Below are 25,037 nucleotides of genomic sequence, written 5' to 3' on the forward strand. Positions count from 1 at the left end.
TGGCATGTGGGATCTTCCCAGACCGGGGCACGAACCCGTGTCCCCTGCATCGGCAGGCGGACTCCCAACCACTGTGCCACCAGGGAAGCCCGGTTTTATTTATTTTGAATTAAAGGTTGGCATAGGAATTTTGCCAAAACCCTCCTCCTAGAAGCAGCGTTTCTGCTGAATGGAGACTCGCCGTGGGGGGCCCGTCTGCGCTTGCATGGCTGTGCGTGGCTGGGACCCATGGAGGGAAGCGTCCTCTCCGTCCTCTGCTGAGAGCGGCCCACAGGCCAGCGTCACTCGCTATAACTACTCAGGTTTGGTTCTCCACGTCTCTTCTTTAAAGTTAAGGAGAACAAATACTACACAAGAAAATGGCACAGAAATATAATGGCTCTATTTCCCTGGACCTGAAAATTATTGATTTATACAAAGTATTCAAAGACCAGGGAGAATGTTGCTAGAATTTCCTGGTGGTTTCTGTACGGCAGCAACATAAAAGGAATGCTTTAAAAACTTGGTGAAGGGCTTCCCTGGTGGCGCAGTGGTTGAGAGTCCGCCTGCCGATGTAGGGGACACGGGTTCGTGCCCCGGTCCGGGAAGATCCCACATGCCGCAGAGCAGCTGGGCCCGTGAGCCATGGCCGCTGAGCCTGTGCCTCCGGAGCCTGTGCTCCGCAACGGGAGAGGCCACAGCAGTGAGAGGCCCGCGTACCGCAAAAAAACAAGCTTGGTGAAACCTTTCTTCTGACTAGATGACTCTTCTCATGACACTTCCACGTCCCCTTTCTTACGCAGCTCAGCAGAACTCAAGGTGTAACTAACTATTCCTGCTTAACTATTAGTAATCATTATGCCCGTCACACACAGGCACACGTGAAGAATATGCAGTTATTATTGTGTAGCTTCAAACAGCCCTCTTTGTCATCCCCGCTGACACCCCTCATCCAGCAGGGTACCCCACACTGCCTGCCCACGGTGGCGGACACCAAGGACCACAGGCCAGCTGGCAGGGCCTGCAAGGCAGCAGGCGAGGTAGAGCCCTAACAAGAGGTAAACCCCTTCCCTGGTATCCGCAGGCCCACAAGCTCCTGACCCAGAAACAAGGAGCCAAGAGTTAAGTGGAAAGTAGACCATGCCGAGACATGTGGGTGGGAGGCCACGGGGACCACACCAAGGTCACGCTAACTGACGGGTACTGTACCAGGATTACTCACTGAACGATCACCGTACTGCTGCCCACTCCAAAGCATTCTGCCCAAGGTCACCAGGATTTGAAACCTGTTTGGTCAAGGTGGGCTCTGAGCACATTGCTGTCCCCTGCTGGCCGGTCCAACCCAAGACGCCCCAGGAACGAGCGAGCTGGGCTTATCCTGTCTCCTGCAGTCCCCAGGGGCTGGGATGTCCTGGAGTTGGTCCCCACGTCTCCACGCCTCAGACGCTTGTTAAATGGCAGTCAATCACCCTCTGGCCCAGTTTCCCCAAAGACACTGTGTCAATCCCGGCACCCTGGCTCAGGACGATGGGACTGACGCACACGCAGAAGGGCAGCGACGAGGCCCGGGTTTGGGGAGGAGAGGGCTCGGATTCTCCTCTGCTCTGTCCCAGGTGGCGGGCCTCTCGCTCCCGGAGTCTGCTGCCGAGATGCCGCCAGCCCGCTGCGAGGGCCGGCTCAGGGCTTGTTTATCCAGTTAGCTGGGCACCAGAGCTGGGGGAGACGCGTTGCCAAAAGCACTCACTCATGGCTTCCGGGCCCCTGAAGGCCTTGCTGGGCTCCCTCCCACCAAGGACACCCTCCCCCCTCCCCCCCCCCCGCACCTCGTTCCCGTGCCCAGGGCATCCCTCCCGCTGACGCTTGGACACTGAGCTTCTGGTGTCTGCAGGCAGCTAGAAACTGGAAAGGGCGTGAGTTTCTCGGTTTTTCTCCACTGGTCCCAGAGGAAGCAGGCAGCTGCGGCGTCTGCAACCCAAGCACTTCCCAGAGAAGATGCTCCGACCCACGCCCATCCACGCGTCCTGGAGGAGGGCCCGTCCACGCGTTCTGCTGGGAACTGGCCTGGGACACACACACACAGTGGCACCTGGGGGAGGCGACCTCCTGCCCTCTCACCTGGAGGTTTTATATTTCACTCAACCCGATCTGCCCTCCCACAGCTTTAAATACACGAATAAATACGTAAATAACAAAGATAAACCCCACGCGTGAAAAGCTCTGGCGTAAACAAGCCGGTGGTGGCAGAGGTCCCAGGAAGGAGGCCGCCGGGGCTCTCAGGGACCCACTGATACAACACTCTTCCAAACCAAACTGGGACCTTGGAGAACACAGGTTGCTATGCAAACCAAACACGGGTAAACAGCCTGAGGTGTGAGCCCAGGAAAGCCAGGCCAGGTCTCCAGTGCTGCGGAGCAGCTCAGAACTCCCCCAGCGCCGTCCGCGCAGCGGCAGTGACTCTGCAGCATCTGTGCGGGCCGGTCGGGTGAACTAGGGCAGAGGGGGCAACCACAGTAGGTGTCCTGGGAAAACTCTGCTCCGTGGGGAGTGGGGCTAGATGAGCAACTCCCTCTGAGTCAGGGGGTCCGCCTGCAAAGCCTTCTAAGGACCAGGCTCTCTGGCCCTCGGCCACCTCGGGCGTTCAGATAATGGGGACACACTTATTTTTGTTGGGACTGGTTGGTAGGCCTTCCAAAGGCACATACAGTTCAGTGGTAGGTGACGGTGAGGAAGACGTGCACAGAGCATGGACGCACCTGCAAGAACTACCTGGTGGCCCTTCAAGAAGCAAAATGACAGCACAGTAAGCAACAGAACTGGCGTGTGGACGATTTCAGTTCATTATGAGATAACACTGCACAGCCCAGCATTCTGCGTGGAGTTTACACACACGTGTACACCCTTCTTAGTGAATCTCACAGCTTCCAGGAACTAGTACCACCCGTTTGAAACTCATCCCAGAAAGAAAACTCCTACAGGGAAAGCAATTTTTAAACAAAATGTCCTTTCAGTCATGAAATCTCTTTGAACAATTATCGTGATTCTTGAAATTCATGAATCAGCTTGCTTTGTTCCTAACCATTTCAACTAAAAATCACTATTAAAATTTCTATCTAACCTGCAGCTAAGTGACCGGCATACGGACACCGCAGCCTGTGGGTCCCCGTCCCCAGGCAGGGGTGTACATAACCCTCACTCAGGTCTTCACAACCTCCTGGTGAAAGTTATCCCAGTGCAAGAAAACAAGCACGAGAAGCTGTAAATGTCATAATGCCCCAAGCATCAAGGCTCTTCTCGCAATGCTTACAGATGTCGGAGCACACAAACGAGCCAGGTGTCTACAACAAGGATGTGCCCAAGTGCCTTAATGCTTTGCATCCGTTCAAATGACGTGTAGACAGAAACCCTGAAGCAGCCTGGGAAGGGTTTATCCAACCCTGGATGTATTCAGTGAGAATAAGAGCGAGCACACGACAGCACCGCACACAGTGTACTGCTCTTAGTGGCAGAATGCCTGCCCTGGGTGGGGGCCTGGGCAGCCTCTCACAGGAAGAGGAGGAGGGAGCTGGGCTGGACCCCAACCTCCCACATCCCCAACAGTGGGGAGGAACTCCCCTCCCCTGTGCCCGTCCCCATCCCCGCATTGCTCCCAGAAATGGGACACACAGCCACCAACTTGCTCTGAGCTCCAGGAAGTGGCAAAGAGAAGGCCCTTCGAGGCTGCTGAGTTGAAAGGATGGAACCACGAAGCACCCCCTCACCTGCAGACAGGCTTCATTCCTCCCTCAGGGGCAGCTGCCCCCACTGGCTGGGTGGCTATCACGCAAGCCCGCTGCATCCACAGGTGGCTCAGCGGCCCGGCCAGTGGACGGCAGCTGGACGCACTGGCAGACCCGCCCGCCTCTGGCGCAAGCAGCAGGCCAGCGTGGGCCCCCCCCACCCTCCCAGCTCACTGGAGGGGGAACCTGAGTTGTAGAATTTCAGGCCACAGCCCTAACATCAGCTGGAGTTCATGGTCCTGCCTGGTGACCGTGACCACTGTCTGTAACTAGCGCCCTGCACGCAGGTCACTGTCCCTGGGCATCCTGGCGCCTCTGCAAGTCTGCTCCCTCACTCTTCACAGCTCTCTCGGGACGCGGGCACTCCTAGGAGCTTCATTTACAGATGAGGGAACTGAGGTTCAGAGAGGTTAGGCAACTTGCCCAGAGTCACACAGCGAACATGCAGCAGAGTCAGGAGTCGGAGCCAGGCCAGCTAACTGCAAAGCCAGAAGTAGGAATCGCGTCTTAAACAGCAAGGAGCAAAAACCAACCAAAACGTTCGGGAAATGCCTATTTTTCCCACATCCACTGAAAGGCAGATTTCCCCTGGATCTGAGAACATTTGAGCCTCACAGCTGCAAAGAAACCTGCTAGTCTCTGCGGGGAGCAGAGAAGATGGTGGAGTAGAAGAGTAGAGAAGTAGCTTTGTTTCACTGACTCCTAAAACCAGGCCTGAGGGGCGGGGGAACTCCTTGGACCCTCTACTCAGCAGGACACGCAAGGCTGCACCTCTCAGCCTGGGGGAGAACTGCCCGCCCAGTTCTCCAGCTTCAGCAAAATGTTTCCAGTAGACAACACCCCAACTTCTGAACTCTGTTTTTTAAAAGATTTTGCAAATTAACAAGATTCTGTAAATGAGTAGGGAGTAATAAATTTTTGGCTGTAAAAATGTGAAACCATGCAGAAGTGCACAGTAAGAAGGCAAGTGTCTGCCACGGCCCCATCCCACCCCCAGGCCGATGGCTGTGGAGTCTGGTGTCTCTTCTTCTGACGCTTGTAGTTTTCAAATGTGGTGATTTCAAACAATCACACTTTGTGATACTGTGGACTCTATAACTTGTCTTTCTCCCTCCATGCTCTGTGCTATGGACTGAATGGTTTCATCTCCCCCCAGATTCATCGTTGAAATCCCAGTCATTTCCAGTGGGGTGGCATTTGAGGTGGGGTCTTTGGGAGGTGATTAGGTCATGAGGGTGGAGCCCCTTATAAAAGTGACCCCAGAGAGCTCCCTGCCCCTTCTACCATGTGAGGACCCAGTGCCAAGATGGCCGGCTGTGAACTAGGAAGTGGGTTCTCACCAGACACCGAATCTGCCAGCACCTTGATCTTTCTATTTTTTTAAATTATGTCTTTATATTTATTTATTTATTTAAATTTTTGTTTATTTATTTATGGCTGCATTGGGTCTTCGTTGCTGCGCGCGGGCTTTCTCTAGTTGCGGCGAGCGGAGGCTACTTTTCGTTGCGGTGCGCGGGCTTCTCATTGCGGTGGTTTCTCTTGTTGCGAAGCACGGGCTGTAGGCACGCGGGCTTCAGTAGTTGTGGCTTGTGAGCTCAGTAGTTGTGGCTCGCGGGCTCTAGAGCGCAGGCTCAGTAGCTGTGGCATGTGGGATCTTCCCGGACCAGGGATCGAACCCGTGTCCCCCTGCATTAGCAGGCGGATTCTGAACCACTGCGCCGCCAGGGAAGTCCCAGTACCTCGATCTTGAACTTCCAGCCTCTAGAACTGTGAGAATAAAGGTCTGCTCTCGTCAGCCCCCAGGCTATGGGAGTCTGTCATAGCAGCCTGAATGGACTAAGCGCTACAGCAGGAGAGCTTTCGGGTCAGTACAAACCTCTCCTCTTCTGCAAAGGTACTGGAGACCACAGAGAGCACTACCTGGGTTCGAACCCCGGCCTCGCCACCAACGAGTTGTGCGACCCTGAGAAAGTTGTGCACCTCTCTGAGCCTCCATTTCCTCATCTGTACAGTGGGGAAGACAAGATGAAATGAGCGAATTGTGCAAAGTACTTGGATGAGGGACAGGCCCAGGGCCCAGCAGTCTTAGCATAAGCATCACCGATTTCATTCCTGTAAAATCAGCTGCGGAGTATCTCATCGTAGGGATGCGTTCATGGCCGGAGAAACGGCCATTCAGCCGGCGGAAGCAGGAGTGACAGCCGATCGGCCCCCCTTCCCTCTCAGCCGACTGAGTCCGGCGCAGGCAAAGCGGGCTGGCCCAGGGAGACACCGTGAGCCCCACGTGTAATTTATATGTTCTACTTCCACGTTTAAAAAGTGAAAGGTGAAATTCACTTTAATGATGTATTTTATTTAACCCAGTATAGCCAAGATACCATCGTTTTAGCATGCAGTCAACATTAAAAAGGCAATAATGAGATGCTGTATATCACCCCTTTGTCTGGGTCTCTGAAGTCCGCGTATGTTTTTAATTCTCGCGGCCCCTCGGCTCTCAATGGGCCGCGGGATGCCACGTTGGACCGTCGGGCTCTGCCGTTCCTGTCACTCACATGACACTTGTGGCAGAAGAAAGCTCTCGACCACCCTGACCAGGGAGGCACTACAGACCCAGAAATTAATCTGCTGTGACAGCCTGACGGATTCCAGCATCGAGTGTGAGGCACTGCAGTCGCGCACAGGACGTATCAAAACAAGAACTCTAATGTCCCTGGTCCTTGCCCGTCTCCTGAAGCTCAGGCTTAGGACAGACAAACTGCGGGACCTTCCATATGTTAAAAAGGAGGAAATTTTCAAAATTCGAGGCCAGCCAAGGTGGGGAGGGGTCCCTGGATAAACAACTAACCCCACCTCACTCTTCTGCAGCCGGAGCCTAGGAAGAGGGGAGCCCACAGAGGGTGCAGACTTGGAGACCGTGGGCCTGAGATGCGCGGCCCTGAACTCCCATCCTCTCTCCCCACAAGCAGGAAGGAGGAAGGCTCTGCTGGGGAGCGGCCCACCAGACCCGCCCTCACCTGTGGGCTCTGGGGGGCCGGCCTGCAGGACCCTGCCTCGGGAGCAGGGTATGCACCAGAGTCCCAGGAGGTGGCTTTTCTCCTGCCCTCAGCCCCGCCCAGTTGGCCAGGAAGGAGCTGCAAGGAGGCCGGGAGGGAGGATCCTGCTTCCTGCCTGGGTCCAGGGAGGGGCGCTTTTCACCAGTGACCCAAACTCTGTGCCCTACGAGCCAGGAAAGCAGGAGCAGCCAGGAGCGCGGCCTGGGGCAGCCGCTGCAGGGCCCAGGGCAGAGGGAGCTGCTGCCCACGGCCGCTGGACCCGCCCCCGAGGAGGCAGGGGGCCATCCGGGAAGAGACCGTGGCTGGCGTCTCCTCCTTCTTCCTTTTGGAGACTGAAAGCTGGGGCCTGACCAGCCCCCCACACTGAAAGAAGAAGTACAGGTCAGCAGTGTAGAGCCGCCAAGGCATGGAGAGCAGTGAGGAGGAGGGACAAAGAAACGGGGAAAGGCCACCCGCTTTCCACCTAATTCAGCCCAAAGGTCAAGGGTACGCGCAGCTCCTGGAAAATGGCTACCCTGCGAAGTGGCGGAAGACACTGGACAGACGTCCTGCCAGGCGGGCCCAGCGTGGAGCACCGGCAGAAGCAGCGTCTCCCGGCGGCACGTGGCTCCATACCAGCGTGGCCACGCCGCACGGTGGGGGGGGGGGGCGACACTCCACACACCTGCCCCCCGCCCCGCCCTCGGCCAAGGTGCCCCTCCCGCCCACGCGTGCACCACGCACGCACCCCACCCCGCAAGCCGGGCTGCTCTTTGCCCCTCTCCCGACCTTCACGCGCGCCCCCCCGCCGTCTGCAGCGAGCCGGGGGCCCCCGCTGTTCGGTGAGACCATGAGGGTGCCGGGCCTCTGCCGGGGGCCCCACTGAACCGAGAGCAACCCCCCGGCCTGGCTGCTGGGCCCGCTGTCCGTACTCCCCTGCCCCCCCACCAGCTATGCTGTGTCCGTCCTGCCGTCCCTCAGCCCGTCTGTCCCCGCTCCAGCGCGCTCCTGCTAGGGCCCTTTACCTCCTGCCCCCACCCCCGGGAGGGGCTGTCTGTTCCCCCACAGCATCCACCCCACCGTCACTCTGCCACACCCCCAGCTAGGCTCCTTGCAGCACCTGTCACCCGGCATTTTGGTGTCTGTCTGTCTGCACCGTCACGTCAGCGCCACCGCCCAGTGGAACGTCGCCCTGGGAACCGAGAAGGGCCCTACAAATCGACAAGGAACAGATGGCCTGAAGGTGGGGCTTCGCGCGCATCTCACGTCGATCCGTGCTGCCTCCCCGGGGCCCGTGGCCTCCACAAGCAGCGAGGCCTGCAGGCGTTCGCCCACCCCGACCCCAAGCGGCACGTGGCATGTGGCCTCCACTACAGTTAGCGATTGCTGGACGCGATCTGTGATGGACACGCCGCAGGCTTGGCGCTGCGCCTCCCTCCCCCACCTGGGCACCTGACCTCCTGCAGGGGCGGCCCGCCTAGGGGCCTGGGCAGGTGCACGGTCATGGTGACCGGGTCCTCTCCTCACTGACAAACCACAGTTGACACCAAGGCTCCAAACCCAAAGAGCAACAGACCCTCCCAGCAGCCCCGGAAACCCCAGATCAGAGTCTGTCTTTACTGCAAAGCATTAAACCGCAGGTCCTTTATGAGCAACACGGCTTCTAAGAAAGACAACACGTGTTGCTTGCTGGTTGAGGTATTTTTCTAGCACGTCCAACACGAGGTACCTAGAGCAGAGAAAAAACACCCAAATGGATGTCCCATGTCCCCCACGTCCTGCCGGCACCAGCCACCAGAACTCCCTCCTTCCTCAAGTTTTCGCTCCCCACACCCAGATCCCGGGTGTGAGGATTTTCTTTTACTAAAGGGGAAATCGTTTTCACTAGACAGCATTTACCCCAAATAAAGAAGCCTGCATCCTCACAACAATCTATGAATTGTTTGTTAAACCTTCACAAAAACAGCATCAAGATACAGAGAAATCATAAAGGACTCTCCTGACATTTGCACCTACCGCTGGTCTCCCGCGACGTCCCCCTGCGCTCCTGGAATGCTCTCCACCACACCCGTCCTGCGGAGTGGCTGTGGACACGCCTACCTCCCCAGACACCCACCGGCCCATCCCCAGACTCCAGAGGTCAGGGGTCACAAGCATGACCCCTGGAGACTCTCCTCAGAGAACCAACAGCCGGGGGCTGGTTACTGATTAACAGAAGAACAACCGTCAACTGAAAACAAGCTGCGGGGCTGGCGGCCAAACAGAGCTGCTCCGAGGTCCGTGATAAAGCCCTGATAAAGCCAAGTTCCTGGCATCACAGAGCCAGGATGGGACGGGCAGCCCTGAGCCCCACCCTCCCACAGGGGGACACACACACGCCCACAGAAGAATGAGCCGGTGGGGGAAGCTGCCCTGGGAAGGGTCCCCAGGCTCGGGGGTGCGGGCGAGGGTGAATGTGGTGGTCACGGTTGGTCGTGGACGTCAGCACCCGCTGGGCTGCTGCAATAAGAACTGTGTGGGCATGTGGGATAGAGAACGAACAGGATAAAAAGGCAGGCCCGGGGCTTCCCTGGTGGCGCAGTGGTTGAGAGTCCGCCTGCCGATGCAGGGGACGCGGGTTCGTGCCCCGGTCCGGGAAGATCCCACATGCCGCGGAGCGGCTGGGCCCGTGAGCCATGGCGGCTGAGCCTGCACGTCCGGAGCCTGTGCTCCGCAACGGGAGAGGCCACAACAGTGAGAGGCCCGCATACTGCAAAAAAAAAAAAAAAAAAAAGGCAGGTCGAGCATCTGGGGAGGGCAAGGGTGGAAAGGAGAAGTGGGCAGGGAGTGACACAGTCGGGGCCCATGTGTCCTGCCGTCTGCTCCAGCATCACTTCCCCGAGCTCCCGGTCCCTCGGTCCCTCGTCTGCAGACGACGCCCAGAGCCTGTCTGGCCACGGAAGGGACTCTGAGAGAGCAGAGGTGCAAACGCCCGGCACGGTGCTGTACGTGCCCAGAAATGAGGCTGTGAAAACATCGTGAGCCCAAATCCTGGTTCTCAGGTCTTCACGCTATTTGGGAAGAAAGTAGAGACACGGATGCCCTTTATCTCGGTCTCCAGGCATCCTAGTGTCAGAAGGGTACCACTCCACGGAGAGGAACAGATGAACAGATTTAACAGGCTAAATTCAAGAACAGGCAGGAAAGCAAAGAAAAAGGATGGTGAATAATGATGACGTGATGACAGTGACGTAGAAAGCCCTTCATTACCAGTGATGAACAAGTATATCACTCGATCACAACACGTACAGAGAGCAGTCTGAAACTCCAGCTGTCTGCTAGACTTACAGGAGACACACAAAGCTAAGACGCGGTGTCACAGAAAGACAGAAACCGAAGGCAAAGGAAAGACGTGCAAACACCCACGGAAAGAACGCTGGTGTGGCACAGCAAGAGGGAGAAGCAGACTCGAAGCGGAGAGGCCCTAAGCCACGAAGGGGGCTGGCACATGGGGACAAGCGGTTCTAAACCGGTGCCCACCACGCGGCTGGAGGACACACCCTGGCCACCAGAAGGAGCTCTGGCGTGTTCCAGGGGAGAGAGAAGACCAGGTGGAGACGGCGGACCCGACAGGACGGAAACCAAGCAGGGCAGGCGGGGGAGGGAGGGGGGCGGGCAGAAGCAGGTACACCGACAGGGAGCCCGCGTGCAGGGGCATCGGGAGCAGGTGCCAGGCAGGGGAACGCCGCAGGGAGGGGAGGTGTCAGGGCATCTTACTGTCACTCCTAGTAGAGAAACAACAGACATTATCCAGAAGGAGGGGACCCAGGATCTGACATAAAGCTCCTCGTAGTAGGTGGCCACTAAGGCCAAACATACTATCCCCTCTGTCGGGTCGGTACTGCCAAACACAAAACAAAACACCAGAAAGGCTGAGAACAGACGCCACATACAGAACCAGTGAGTGTGTTTATGTACGGGCACCGTTCTACCTGTATTTACCCTTGAAATACACAAAATAGGGACAGCGCTGATCCAAACACATGGATCATATCAGTCAATACAAATGCGCTAAGTTCAGCTACCAAAAGGGAACTATTTTCAAACTGGCTTGTGACAAACAATTCAGCTCTGCTAGGTGTAGCAGAGTACCTCAACCAAAACAGTTCATCAGGGTCGAAGAGAATGAATAAATACATACTGGGAAATGCCCAAAAAACAGGGTTCAAGATCTTGATATCAGAGAATAAAGTATCAGGCACGGGAAATTAATGAGACAAAGCAGGACTACTGATCATTCTAGAAACTAAAATTCTCAAGGAAGATATAAGTTTAATATCTATGTACCAAATAATGCAGCTTTAATTTTCATAAAGCAGAAATTACAGGGATGCCATAGAAACAAATCAAAGCATGCTAATAATAGGTGTTAGCACATCTCTTTTAATCCAAGAAAGAACAGTGGTCAGGAGCTAAGAGAGACCACAGACGATGTAGCAGCAAGACATATGAAGTGGATCTTCAGGACAGGTAGCCAATCCTGCACTTGATAAGGGAAGACACACTTTCTCTCAATTGCTCATAGAAACATTCACGAACAGTGCCCATAAATTAAGCAACGAAGAAATTTTCAACAAATCCCAAACAGTAATTAAAACACAGACATTGTATATATGTGCCACATCTTCTTTATCCATTCATCCGATGATGGGCACTTAGGTTGTTTCCATCTCCGGGCTATAATAGAGCTGCAATGAACATTTTGGTGCATGACTCTTTTTGAATTATGGTTTTCTCAGGGTATATGCCCAGGAGTGGGATTGCTGGGTCATATGGTAATTCTATTTGTAGTTTTTTAAGGAACCTCCATACTGTTCTCCATAGTGGCTGTAGCAATTCACATTCCCACCAGCAGTGCAAGAGTGTTCCCTTTTCTCCACACCCTCTCCAACATTTATTGTTTCTAGATTTTTTGATGATGGCCATTCTGACTGGTGTGAGATGATATCTCATTGTAGTTTTGATTTGCATTTCTCTAATGATTAATGATGCTATTTGTAATGAGGTGGATAGACCTAGAGTCTGTCATACAGAGTGAAGTAAGTCAGAAAGAAAAAGACAAATACCGTATGCTGACACATATATATGGAATTTAAGGAAAAAAAATGTCATGAAGAACCTAGGGGTAAGACAGGAATGAAGACGCAGACCTACTGGAGAACGGACTTGAGGTTATGGGGAGGGGGAAGGGTGAGCTGTGACAGGGCGAGAGAGAGTCATGGACATATACACACTAACAAACGTAGTAAGGTAGATAGCTAGTGGGAAGCAGCCGCATAGCACAGGGAGATCAGCTCGGTGCTTTGTGACAGCCTGGAGGGGTGGGATAGGGAGGGTGGGAGGGAGGGAGACGCAAGAGGGAAGACATATGGGAACATATATATATGTATAACTGATTCACTTTGTTATAAAGCAGAAACTAACACACCATTGTAAAGCAATTATACCCCAATAAAGATGTTAAAAAAAAAAACACACACAGACAATATTGCTTAGAAATCAGGAGACAGAAAAGGCCTTTCCCACCCCACCGTCCGCCCCAAACATGAATATTTTCCTCTTAGACGCTCCTCTCCAGGGGAAGTAGAAACCCAAACTGCAGAATTTCTAGAAAACATAACGGAAACTAAAGCAGTGCTTGGAGGAAAATTTATCACATTAAATACTTTAAATATTTAGAAGTGAGAGCATGAAAATAAGAGAGTTAAGCCTCCAACTGAGAAAGTTAGAATAACAAAAGTAACTGAAAGAATTAATAAGGTAAAAACAAAAAATGCGTTAGAAAAAAAAGCATATAATAGTTAAATCGTTAAAAACTCGTTTTCAAAAAAATTAATAAAACATACACCCCCAGGGCAATAAAAATACATAAAATAAGAAAAGAGAAAAACCATCGAAAAGTAAAGTTTTTAAAAAATCACGGAAATAACTGTACATCTCTATGCAAATAAAGCTGAAAACTTGGATGACGTGGATAATTTTCTAAGAGAAAAAAATTTAGAGAAGCAGTGACCACAGAAAAGATAGAAAGTCTAAACAGACCTAGTTTTATAGAATTAAAAGAGTCGTCTGTCAGAGTTACCTCTAAGAAAAGATACCAAACCCAGATGACTCAGAGGAGAAATCTACCAGTCCTGTAAGAACAGATTATCTTGACACAACTTAACGTTCTCCAGAACACAGAGAAGGAAGGAAATTTCCAAACGCCTTTTTATGAAGGAAGCGTGATGCTGAATCCACAATGTGAGAGTGAAAGCAGAAAGAGGGGACTTGTCTAAATCAACAGTTCTCAAGTGTGATATGAGGACCCTGGGGTGGGGTGGGGGGAGTCTGAGAGTCATCTGTTTTCCAAGCACATACTTGGTGCAGCAGAGTTTTCATCGCATTGCTCCACCAAACAACACAGTAAAACAGGCTGAGTGCAGAAGCAGGTATTTCAGGGGTCTCCTATTAGGTCAGATGCCTGAGAGATTAATTACACTGTAGAAATATAAAATAATGGCCCTCTCCTCATTACATTTTTTTTCAGTTTTGGAAAATATAGTTCTTCTCCATTAAAAATGCTATTTATGTTAACATGTAATGGGTTTATTGCTGCTCTTTTTTTTTTTTTTTTTTTGTGGTACACGGGCCTCTCACTGCTGTGGCCTCTCCCGTTGCGGAGCACAGGCTCCGGACGCGCAGGCTCAGCGGCCATGGTTCACGGGCCCAGCCGCTCCGCGGCACGTGGGATCTTCCCAGACCGGGGCACGAACCCCCGCATCGGCAGGCGGACTCCCAACCACTGCACCACCAGGGAAGCCCTATTGCTGCTCTTTTAAATGAATTATTAAATAAAAATTTTTAGTGCTCTGTGTTGATTTCTAAACGATTACCTATCAAGAGCAGGGTTTCTCAGCTGAGGCACTATTGACATTTGGGACCAGATACTCTTCTGTCAGGGGACTGTCCTGTGCATTGTAGGATATTCGGCAGCATCCCTAACTTCTACCCACTGGATGCCAGTAGAGACACCCCAGCACACCAGCTGTGTCAACCAAAAGCATCTCCTGGTGTTGCCAAATGTCCCCTTGGGTGGGGGAAGGATCACCCCAGCTGAGAACCACAGCAGATGTAACTCACAAAAACAAAAGCTTCTTAGGGTCCTCAATAATTTTTTAAGAGTGTACAGAGACCAAAATTTTCAGACCCACTGCTCTACTGATGGATATAAATACAAAAATTCCTTTAAAATTAGCAAACAGAATCTAACAGCACATTAAAAAGGTAATGCATCATGGCCAAGTGGGGTCTGCTCCACGAATGCAAGGATGGTTTGACAGTAGGAAATCTATTAATAAAATCCATTATATTTCTTTAAAAAGAATTCTGGGCAGGGAAGTTAACAAAATCTAACCCCACTCCCTGATGAGAGCACTCAATAAAGTAGGAGCAATTTAAAATTATTACATACACGCATTATATGCTTCCCCTAAGATGACACGCTCACCATATACTTCTCCGCGAGGTGGTAACATCTAAGACTCCAAATCAGCATCTGCTTAATGGAGAAACACGAGAGGCGTCCAGCAAACATCAGGAAAAAGACAAGACGCCTGTTACTTAACAGGCCAATCAGATGCGTGAACACAGACCGGACATTCTCAATAAATATACCTTAGCAAACCGATTCCGGTCACATAGTTAAAAACAAAACATCATGACCAAATCTGGTTTATGCCAGGACGCAGGAATGGTCTACCATAGGAAATCAATTAGTCTAGTGATTGTCAACAGAGACAAAAGAAGAAAAACAACACGATTATTTCATGAGATTCAGGAAAAGCAGCTGAAGTTGCTCAGCACCTCCCACAACTGTTTAAGGACGTCCTGCCTCAAGGCCCCTACTCCCCAGAAAGCTCACTGCAGCCACGGTGATAAGACAAGGAAAGAAATAAGAGAGGGCCTCCCTGGTGGCGCAGTGGTTGAGAGTCCAGCTGCCGATGCAGGGTACTCGGGTTTATGCCCCGGTCCGGGAAGATCCCACATGCCACGGAGCGGCTGGGCCCGTGAGCCATGACCGCTGAGCCTGAGCGTCCAGAGCCTGTGCCCCGCAGCGGGAGAGGCCGCAACAGTGAGAGGCTCGCGTACCGCAAAAAAAAAAAAAAAGAAAAGAAAGAAGAGAAATCAGGGTTAAAACGAAGGAAACCAGCTTTCGTCACTTGTAGGTGATATGACTGTCTACACAGAAAATCCAGGAAGTTCTTGAGGCAGGTTATTGGTGATAGCAAGGGGGCAGCGAGGGTTCCGGCAGGTGGGCAGCTGGGCAGCTGGGCAGGGCCTCCCTCCTCCCGGGTCTGCTCCCAGCCAGCAGCTCCCCTGAGAGAAGCTCACGTCGCTGGGGGAACCAGGAAGACAGCACAGCAGCCCTAGACCCGAGAAGGGGCCACACGTGCGCGACCCGACAGGCGCTCCTGGGCCAGCCCTCTCTCCAGCCTCTGCGCTGGGCTGTGCAAGCTGGACTGTCCCTCGCCTGCCTCGGTCCTGGGGTTTCCATGTTTCCATGGACATGCTTCCTAAATTCAATTCACACACAAGCCAGTGTGAAACAACCTCAGGCAAGGCCAGAGCCAAGTGCGCAAGCCGGCAGCAGGAACTCGCGGTTCCAGAAGGTGCTTCCCCGGACGCCCATCCCCGCTCATCTTGCTCCGGCCCCGTGGAGCAGAGCTGGCCAGCCGGCGGCAAGTGTCCTGGTGCTCAGGCACGGCGCCTGGCTCAGGAGTATTCTCCCACTTTCAGTTCTATTCACCGAGAGATAAGGAACAGCCAGGCAGACGGCATCTGTGGGACACGGTGGCCTCGTGGCCAAGCAGAGCCAGACGGAGGCCCCAGCCCGTTTCTGCTTCTGCTGTGCTTGCACTTTAGATACTTGAAGGACCCGGCTTTGCTACCGAACACTGGTGACCTGGCGATAAAGCGCATGTAACCACGCGTGCACACAACCCTTTATATGTCTACCAACGACAGGAACGCGGCCTGGAATGTTCCAGAAAACAGACACTCCTCGGTGGAAACGGAATCCGGCCCAGGCCACTGTCCCTGTAGAGCCTACCCACGCCCACCCCTCCAACTTACAAACAGCACCAGCCAGAGACTCCACACGGGCAGGGGGCAAAGTCCACCTTCCAGCAGGTCAGGCATCTGGGCTGGGCAGGGCCGCTCAGATACTGCAGAGCCTGGAGGCCCATTATCACCCTCCCAGAGGACTGTCCCCACTGCACTCACCCAACCCCTCCCCCCAGCTCCTCAATACAAGAATGAGTGTGCCAGTTATGACACTTTCTGAGACACACAAACACATCTCAAGTCCTGAAAGCACACTCTGGCTCTAAGAAACTGATAACCAGGTAACTGTGCTCTGACACTATCACCCAGACTTCTTATAAAGCGTGTGCGCGTGTGTGTACATATGCGTATATACAGCCATGCTCTTTAGAACACGCATAAAAGAGGAAGCTAAGTCTTTTTAAATGAGGTAGATCTATGTGTAGTAAAAGACCCTCAAGCAAGTTAAAATTAAGTTGCACAGATGGATATCATGACACATAAACACATTTTTAGAAACTGTGCCCGTGTGTTCTTAAGTGTATTTTGACAAGCTCTGAAAGGATAAACCACAAACCATTTTTAGTGGTTCCCTCCAGGAAAAAGGGTGGGATTTGGGATGGAGTAAAGAATGGAATTTTGATTACTTATTAGATTTGGTTCTGTGTTTAATTTTTATAAGCACATATCACTTCTTAAATTAAAATTTAAATATTAACAAAAAATTACCTGCTGGCTTGTAAAGCTCCAACCTTCTGTCTCTCCAGTGGTTACGAAGTCTAGACAATTATGCTGAACACTGTTAAGACTGTTTCTTAAGGGAAAAAGCTTACCCTGCAGGATACCAGGCTCCTCCAGACACAACTTGGCCCATCAAAGTCTGAGCCCTTTGCTCAGCCCCTCGTGCCACCTTCAGAGCAAAGAGAACCCGTCCTCAAACACGGCCATGCAGGGGGCTGCACACGGGGGCCTCCCACCTTGACCGCCCTCGCAGCCCCTCCCCCTGTCCCCCTTCCCCCACCCCCTGGACTGAGTTCTGAGTCTGCAGTCCACGTGGGCCACAGAGGGGGACGGAAAGGCACTGTTTCAGCATCAGTACCTAAGAAAGACTAAGGAAAACCTTCCCGTCATCTTAAACTTGTAAGAAAAGTTAACGGAAAACTCGTGGGAGCTAAAATTGCAATAAGCTATGTAGGAGAGATGTTTTGTTTGTTCTACCCTTCATCAGTGAGGGGGCCACAGAGCCAGCCACTAAGCATGCTGCCTTAAGGCCACGTTGGAGGCGGGCGTTCTCAGGTCCCAGAGCCCAAGGGTCCGCGCAGCCCAAGTCCTAGCACTCTCCCGGCTTCTCCCCCAGCCTCTCCCTCCCGGGCAGCAACCGCACATCCTGCAGGGCTGGCACAGGACCTGACAACCAGCACAAGTGTCCACCAGGGTGCCAGGGGCCGGCAGGGACAGGACCACACACACCTGCCCTCGGGGCACGGCAGAGCTCTGAACCCCAGGGGACCACTCGTGAGCACAGGCAAAGGGCTCATCCTGAGGCTGCGTCCTCATCAGAAAAACACAAGTAACATTCGCTCCACACTCTAGGAAGAGAACTGAACAGTGAGGGATTTTTAAGTGCTCAGCTCAGAGCCGACATGCATAACAGCAATGATAAGAGTGATGGATGAGGGGCTTCCCTGGTGGTGCAGTGGTTAAGAATCCACCTGCCAGTGCAGGAGACACGGGTTAGAGCCCTGGTCCAGGAAGATCCCACATGCTGCGGAAAAACTAAGCCCGCAAGCCATAACTACTGAGCCTGCGCTCTAGAGCCCATGAGCCACAACTACGGAGCCCGTGCGCCACAACTACTGAAGCCCGTGCACCTAGAGCCTGCGCTCCCAACAAGAGAAGCCACCACAATGAGAAGCCCGCGCACCGCAACGAAGAGTAGCCCCTGCTCGCCGCAACCAGAGAAAGCCCGCGCGCAGCAATGAAGACCCAAAGCAGCCAAAAGTAAAATAAATAAATTTTAAAAAATAAAATAAAGTTAAAAAAAAAAAAGAGTGATGGATGAGCCCCGCTGCCCCCCACTCTGGTCCACTCACCTCATCCTTCCACTCATCAAACCACATTGTGGTTTGTGACTTCCATTTCTCTGACGACTAATTAAGTTGCACATCTTTTCAGGTGTTTATTAGACATTTGGACGTCTTTTGAGAGGTGCCAGTTCAAGTCACAAACGAATGATTTGCTTTAAATTTCAATACTGATGATGACTAGCTTGGGCGGAGGGGTTATATCTTTCCTGCCTCTAAAAAATGGTAAGTCGTACATGCGTAACTGAAAAGTCATTTATTTTTGTAAATGTTGAGTTAATCTTGCTGGATGCTTGGTTATAAATCTGACTGTCCCAGAGCTGAAAAGCACGTCTCCAACTTGCCACTCTTCTCCCCATCCCTTTTCCCAGCCCTCAACTGCTAAAGAACTTTGAGGTCCCGTCCCCACAAAAGAGGGAGAGCAAACTGATTTCCATCTCCAACCTCCCCCAATCCCGTCTTTCTGGGAGAGGTCTGGTTGATGACCAGGGCCCCCGGTCACTCTCCTCCAGAAACAAACCAGTGTTGACCACACATTCCTACCACGTACGACACGACATGCTTCACACATCAAAAGGCTCTTGGTGCCACCCACAGTCCCCGTGGCCATCGCAGGCCACATCCTGGGCAGTGGCAGTTATGAGGGAGAGAATCCTTTTAGCCCCAAGTATAGTTCACCCACAGCCAGATGATAAAAGGAAAGGAATACATGGAGAGCTCAACTTTAGGATACAATGTAGTTTGATATTCTTTTGCACAGAACAGAAGCTTGCAACAATTTAACAGCTAAAACCACAAGCTGTGTACTCAATCAATAATGAGCAAAAAAAGCAAATAAACTTTTGTTGATGCAGAATGTTGGGAGATGAGGTGCTCAGAGAACAGGTAGCTGAGAGCTGCCATGTAGTCATATTTATATTTCCAGTTATCCAATAAGCACTCATAATAAAATAATTATAAAGAGACACTAAACAAAGTAATTTTAACTGCAGTGCTCCAGTCATATATTTAAGCAACATTATTTTCAATAAGTCATAACTATAAATATAAAAAGTATGCGACTGACACCGGCTTGCATTCATCCTATTCACATCCCCAGAGCTTGTTCTTAACCGGCTAGGCTAGTCGCTATCAGAACACCGTGTAACTATTACACATGAGGGGAAGCTGCCTGTGCCCACCGAGAGCTGGGATCCTGCAGTGAAACTTGTAAACTTCCAAACCTAATGGCTGGATTCGCTCTCTGCAGAAAGCACTTGAAGTGACAGATGTCTCCTGGGTCCAAAGAAGAAATGGCAGGGGGAGGCCTTCTGGTCAAGGCTGGATTAATACAAAAGGAACCTGTCACTCAGTCACCTAACGCGGCAGATCCCCGAGAACGCATCTGCGCGCAGAAGGTGAGGTCAGCTTGGAGCCTGAAAGGCAGGTCCTGGACGGCCCGAAGCCAGGACACGGGAGCACGGGAGAGGGCCGGGTCACTGGCGGTCACCCTGCGGCCAGGTTCTGTCCTCAGCCCCGGAGGAACCAAGGCCACCTGACCAGGGCTCTCTGCCACAGCTGTCCATTACCACTGGGCTTCCCGGAGGAGCTACCTACAGGAGCAGAACATCCTGATGGCAAACATGCTCCCTGACCTCCGGGTCACAGTCCAGCCCTGGACGACTCGGCTGGACAGCTACGTCCATCTCCAAAAGACTCACGGATTTCCAGGTCTGCTAACGAAAGCTGGGTCCAGCTCCGCTAGGGGGACGCCCATTCTTCACTTCCCGAGATGCCCTCCACCCAGCAGCAGTTTTAGCTTGGCCCCTTCACTCATCCCTCCAGGAAGAAACAGAAGGGGAACCGCGTTACCGGGACGTTTTCATTTGTATTCTGATTATAATAAATATTCTTTGGCTGTAAGAAAACTTTAAAGTGTATACCCCTTTAAGAAAATCCAACAATGTGTTAAGGTCCAGCTGTGCCCTGCTCGGTCCCTTCAATGTCACTGAAGCTGGATCAGCGAGCCTGCCTCTCAAGGCAATAGACTTCTGTGTCTGCCGACAGAGTCAGGTCCAGACCACTGGGGCAGGACCCACTCCAGGGCTGCTCCAGGGAGCACGCACGCACATACACACACATGCACGCACACACACACGCGGCTCAGGCATCAGGTACCTCCCTCTCCTGACTCACCGTGGCCCAGGGTCAGCAGGGTCAGTGGGGTGAGCAATCGTCCTCAGAGGTTTCCAACTTGAAGGCCTGAGAGTTAAAGACAAACACAAAGGTACTTAGGCAGGACTGGAAAAATACTCAGTGAATAAACTACGCGCAGTTACTTTAAAATCAAAAAGCCTGCACATCAGGGAAGCAGACACTTATGAATGAACTCGATTCAGGTCCCGATGACCCGAATGGTCCACTAACTTAAGCAAACACCAGGGACACAGCCTATCAGGCCTTTCCAAGTGCTGTTACTTCCCCCCGCCTGATAAGGAGGCCCAACAGACGGCCCATAAATGAACAAGCCACAGAGATGCAGAGACCGCACCCCAGGACGGACCGCGGAGCAATTTCAACCTCGCCTGCAGGCTCGCAGGAACAGCAGAAGGTAGGCCACCTCCTGGGTGGATGGACAAGACGCAGAACAGCCTCCAGGCCTCCCGGCCCCTCTGGGCGCTGAGGCTCCCGTTCCCGGGACAGCAACTGTGCCGACCTCGCCTGCACTTTCCTCCCTCCCAAACCCACTAAGCCTGCAGGAGGGGCTCCCGCCAGGCCAGCCCAGTCTGCCATTGATAAAGCCAAACCCAGGCCGGCTGGCTAATTTTAGTCCTTGTTTTTGTTTGTTTTGAACTGTGGTAAAATACATATACAAATCCCCATCTAAACCATTTTACAGTGTCCAGTTCAGTGGGGTTAAGTCCATTCACACTGTTGGGGAGCCATCACCACTGTCCATCCACAGAACTTTCCATCTTCCCAAACTGAAACTCTGTCCGCATGAAACACTCCCTCCCATCCCCTCCCCGGGCCCCGGCCCCCACTGTTGTCCTGCTGTCTGTCCCTATGAATCTGACTCCTCCAGGGACCTCATGTAAGTGGATCACACAGTGTTTGTCCTTTTATGTCTGGCTTATTTCACTGAACATAATGTCCTCAAGGTTCATTCATGTCGTAGCATGTGTCATAACTTTGCTTTTAAGGCTGAATGATATTACACTGTATGCAAATACAACATTTGTTTTCTTCTATAAACCTTATAGCTTTAGCTTTCATATTTAGGTCTGGGCGACCAGCCCATTCGGAGTTAATTTTTTAATATGGGATGAAGTTGGGCGAAGGTTCACTGTTTTTGCACATAGCTGTCCAATAGTCCTGGCACCAGCTGTTGAAAATACTATCACTTCCCCATTGAATTATGTTGAAACTTTTGTTGGAAATCAATTTACTATAAATGTGTGGGCGAGTTTCTGGAATCTACTCCGTTCCAATGATCTGCATGTATACCTTTGTGCCGTTCCACAACGTCTAGATTACCATAGAAGTAGAGGAAGTCTTAAAGCCAGGCACTCTTTTCTTTGCCTCTTCAAAATTATTGGAGCTCTCCTAGGTCCTTAGATTTCCAATGTAAATTTTAGAATAAGCTTGTTTCTACAAAAAGCCTTGCCAGGATTTTTTTTTTTTTTTTTGTGGCACGCGGGCCTCTCACTGTTGTGTGGCCTCTCCCGTTGCAGAGCACAGGCTCCGGACACGCAGGCTCAGCGGCCATGGCTCACGGGCCCAGCCGCTCCACGGCATGTGGGATCTTCCCGGACCGGGGCACGAACCCGTGTCCCCTGCATCGGCAGGCGGACTCTCAACCACTGCGCCACCAGGGAAGCCCCCTTGCCAGGATTTTGATTGTCATTGCACTGAATCTATTTAACAGTTTTGGTAGAATTGACATTTTAGTAACATTGGGTCCTGTGGTCCATTAACATGGTATAGCTCCCCATTTATTTAGGTCTGCTTTAATCTCTCTCGGCACTATTTTGTTATATTTATCCCTAAGAATTTCATATTTTTGATGCTACTGTAAATGGTGTTTTGTTACAGCTTTTAACTATTCGGTGCTAGTATGTAGAAATAAAATTAATTTTGTTATAATGACCTTGAGTCCTGTAAATTCACCGAACTCACCTACTGGTTCTAGTAACTTTGTGCATTTCTTAGGATTTTCCACATAGGCCATCATGCCATCTGTGAGTAAAGATATTTTTACTTCTTTCTTCCCCTTCTATATGTCTTTTCTTTCTTTTTCTTGCCTTATTCTTCTAGTATAATGTTGAATAAGAGTGGTGAATAAGAGCAGATGTCCTTGCCTCACTCCCAATATAGAAGGAAAGCTTCAGTCTTTCACCATTATGTAGGATGTTAGCTGTAGGTTTTTCATAGATGCCCTTTATTAGACTGAGGCCATCTACTTCTGGTTTGCTGAGAGATTTTTTTTTTTTAACCACAAATGAGTATTAAATGCCTTTTTTTTGCACCACTGAGATAGTCATATGGTTTTCTTTTTTGTCTGTTAATAAAGTGAATTATAATGACTGATTTCGAATGTCAAACCAACTTTGCATTCCTGGGATAAATCTCACTTGGTTATGGTGCACTAGACTGTTTACATATTGCTGGGTTTGGTTTGCTAAAAATTTCTAATTCAGGCAGGATTTTGTTCATGATGGATATCGGTCCATATCTGTGTGGTTTTGGTACCAGGGCGATGCTGGCCTCATAAAATGAGCTAAGAAGTGTTCCCTCCTCCTCTAATTACTGGAGGACTTTGTGTAGAACTGGTACTATTTCTTCCTTAACTGTTTGAAAGAATTCATCAACGATGTCATCTGGGCCAAGAGTTTTCTTTGTTAGAAGGTTTTTATATACAAATTGCATTTTTTGATAGATTCAGGGTTATTTGGGTCATCTATTTGGACTTGAATACGTTTTAGTGATTTCTTTTGCTCCAGGAATATGTCCCTCTCATCTGTGTTGTCACATCTCCTGGCATGGAGCATTGCAGAATATTCCCTTAGGATCTCTAGTGACTCTTCCCCTCTCAGCTCTGATTTTGGTAGTTTTTCTTCTCTTTTTTTTTTTTTTTTCTGATCAGTCTAACTAGAGGTTTACCAATTTTAATGATTCTTTCAAAGAACCAACTTTCAGTTTCATTGATATTTTTCTACTGTTTGTTTTCTATCTCATTGATTTTTGCTCTTTGTTATTTCTTTCCTTTGTTTACTTTTTCTTAAGGTTGAAGCTTAAATCATTGATTTGAGGACTGCTTTATGTTCTAATACGATCATTTAATGCTACAGATGCCTAAGCACTGTTTTCCCTGCATTACACAAATTCTGATACCTCATGTTTTAACTTTCACTCAGTTCATAATGTTATCAAACTTCCCTTGTGACTTTTCCTTTGACCATGGACTATTTAAAAGTGTCTTTATTGAGTTTTCAAATATTTGAGGATTTTTCCAGATATCTTTCAATTACTGACTTCTAGTTTAATTCTCTGTCAATCACAGAAAATACTTTGTATGGTTTCAATTACTGAGGTTATTTTCATGGGCCAGAATTTGGTCTACCTTGGTGAAAGCTCCGTGTGTACTTGCAAAGAAGATGTGCCCTGCTGTTGCTGGATGGGTGTTCTATCAACACCAGTCAAGTCAAGCTGATTGATGGTGTTGTTCAAGTCTTCTCTATCTTTACTGATTTTGTATTTGTTCTGTCAGTTATTGAAAGAGGAGTGTTGAAGTCTCCCACTGTAATTGTGGGTTTGTCTAATTCTCCTTTCAGTTCTATCAGTTTTTGCAGTATGTATTTTGAAGCTCTTGTTAAGCGCACATATATTCAATATATTACGTTCTCTTGATGACCCGACCCCTTTTATCACTATGAGGAGACATTCTCTTCCCTGGCAATATTTCTTGTCCTGAAATATAACGTGTCTGATTTTAATATATCCACTTGGGCTATCTTGTGATTCATGTTGGCATGGTATCTATCTCTCCAACCCTTTACTTTTACCCTATCTCTGTCTTTATATTTAATGTGGAAAGCACTTTTACCTAATCTTTTCTATCTGCTTGGACACTCTGACAAGATGCCTTTTATTTGGAGTTTTCAGGCTGTCCATATTTGATGTGATTATTGATATGGTTGGGATTAAATCTATTATCGTTCTGTCTGTCCTATCTGGATTTGTTTGTTTCATTTTCTCCTTTTTTCTGTCTTCTTCTGGATTAGGGATTTTTTTAAGATTCCATTTTATTTCCATTATTAGTTTATTAGCTATACCTCTTTGTTGTTTTTTTAATGGTTGCCCTAGAATTTACAATTTATATCTTTAGTATATCACTGTCTACTTTCCAATAATATTATAATACTTCATGTATTTTAAGAATTTTACTAGTTTCCATTTCCCCACTTCTACTGCCATACCTCTTACTTCTACTTATAAACTCTATAAAATATTGTTAGTACTTTTATTTTAAACAGTAAATTATCTTTTAAAGGACTTTTTGTGTGTGTGTGTGTGTGGTATGCGGGCCTCTCACTGCTGTGGCCTCTCCCGTTGCGGAGCACAGGCTCCAGACGTGCAGGCTCAGCGGCCATGGCTCACGGGCCCAGCCGCTCCGCGGCACGTGGGATCTTCCCGGACTGGGGGAACGAAACCATGTCCCATGCATCAGCAGGCGGACTCTCAACCACTGCGCCACCAGGGAAGCCCTAAAGGACTTTTTAAAATGAGAGGACAAAAGTCTTTTACATTTTCCTGCATTTCTGCTGCTCTTTATTCCTTCAGATCCAAATTCCTGTCTGGTGTCACTTTCCTTGTCCCCAGAGGACTTCCTCTATATTTTCTGGAGTTCAAGTCAGCTGGTGATAAATTTTTTTCAGCTTTTAAATGTCTAAAAAAGTCTTTATTTGGCTTTCACTTTGGAAAGAGACTCTGTTAGCTACAGAATTGTAGGCTGAAGCTTTTTTTCCTTCTGTATCTTGAAGATGCCCTTCCATCCTCTTCTG

At 50.3% G+C, this 25,037-nt stretch overlaps 1 protein-coding gene across 2 annotated transcripts in view; it reads right to left on the reverse strand.

Moving 5' to 3' along the window:
- The window catches only part of AGPAT3 (1-acylglycerol-3-phosphate O-acyltransferase 3), a 92,192-nt gene that overhangs the window by 44,572 nt on the left and 22,583 nt on the right, over positions 1-25,037 (reverse strand). For both annotated transcript variants that reach the window (XM_029214222.1, XM_029214223.1), the window contains exon 2: positions 20,170-20,235. The gene's annotated coding sequence lies outside the window, so the exon portion shown is untranslated. The remainder of the gene's footprint in view (positions 1-20,169; positions 20,236-25,037) is intronic.

This window comes from Monodon monoceros, unplaced genomic scaffold, assembly GCF_005190385.1.
Source record: "Monodon monoceros isolate NGI ecotype Baffin Bay Population unplaced genomic scaffold, NGI_Narwhal_1 Super_Scaffold_11, whole genome shotgun sequence".
Classification (NCBI taxonomy): Eukaryota; Metazoa; Chordata; class Mammalia; order Artiodactyla; family Monodontidae; genus Monodon; species Monodon monoceros.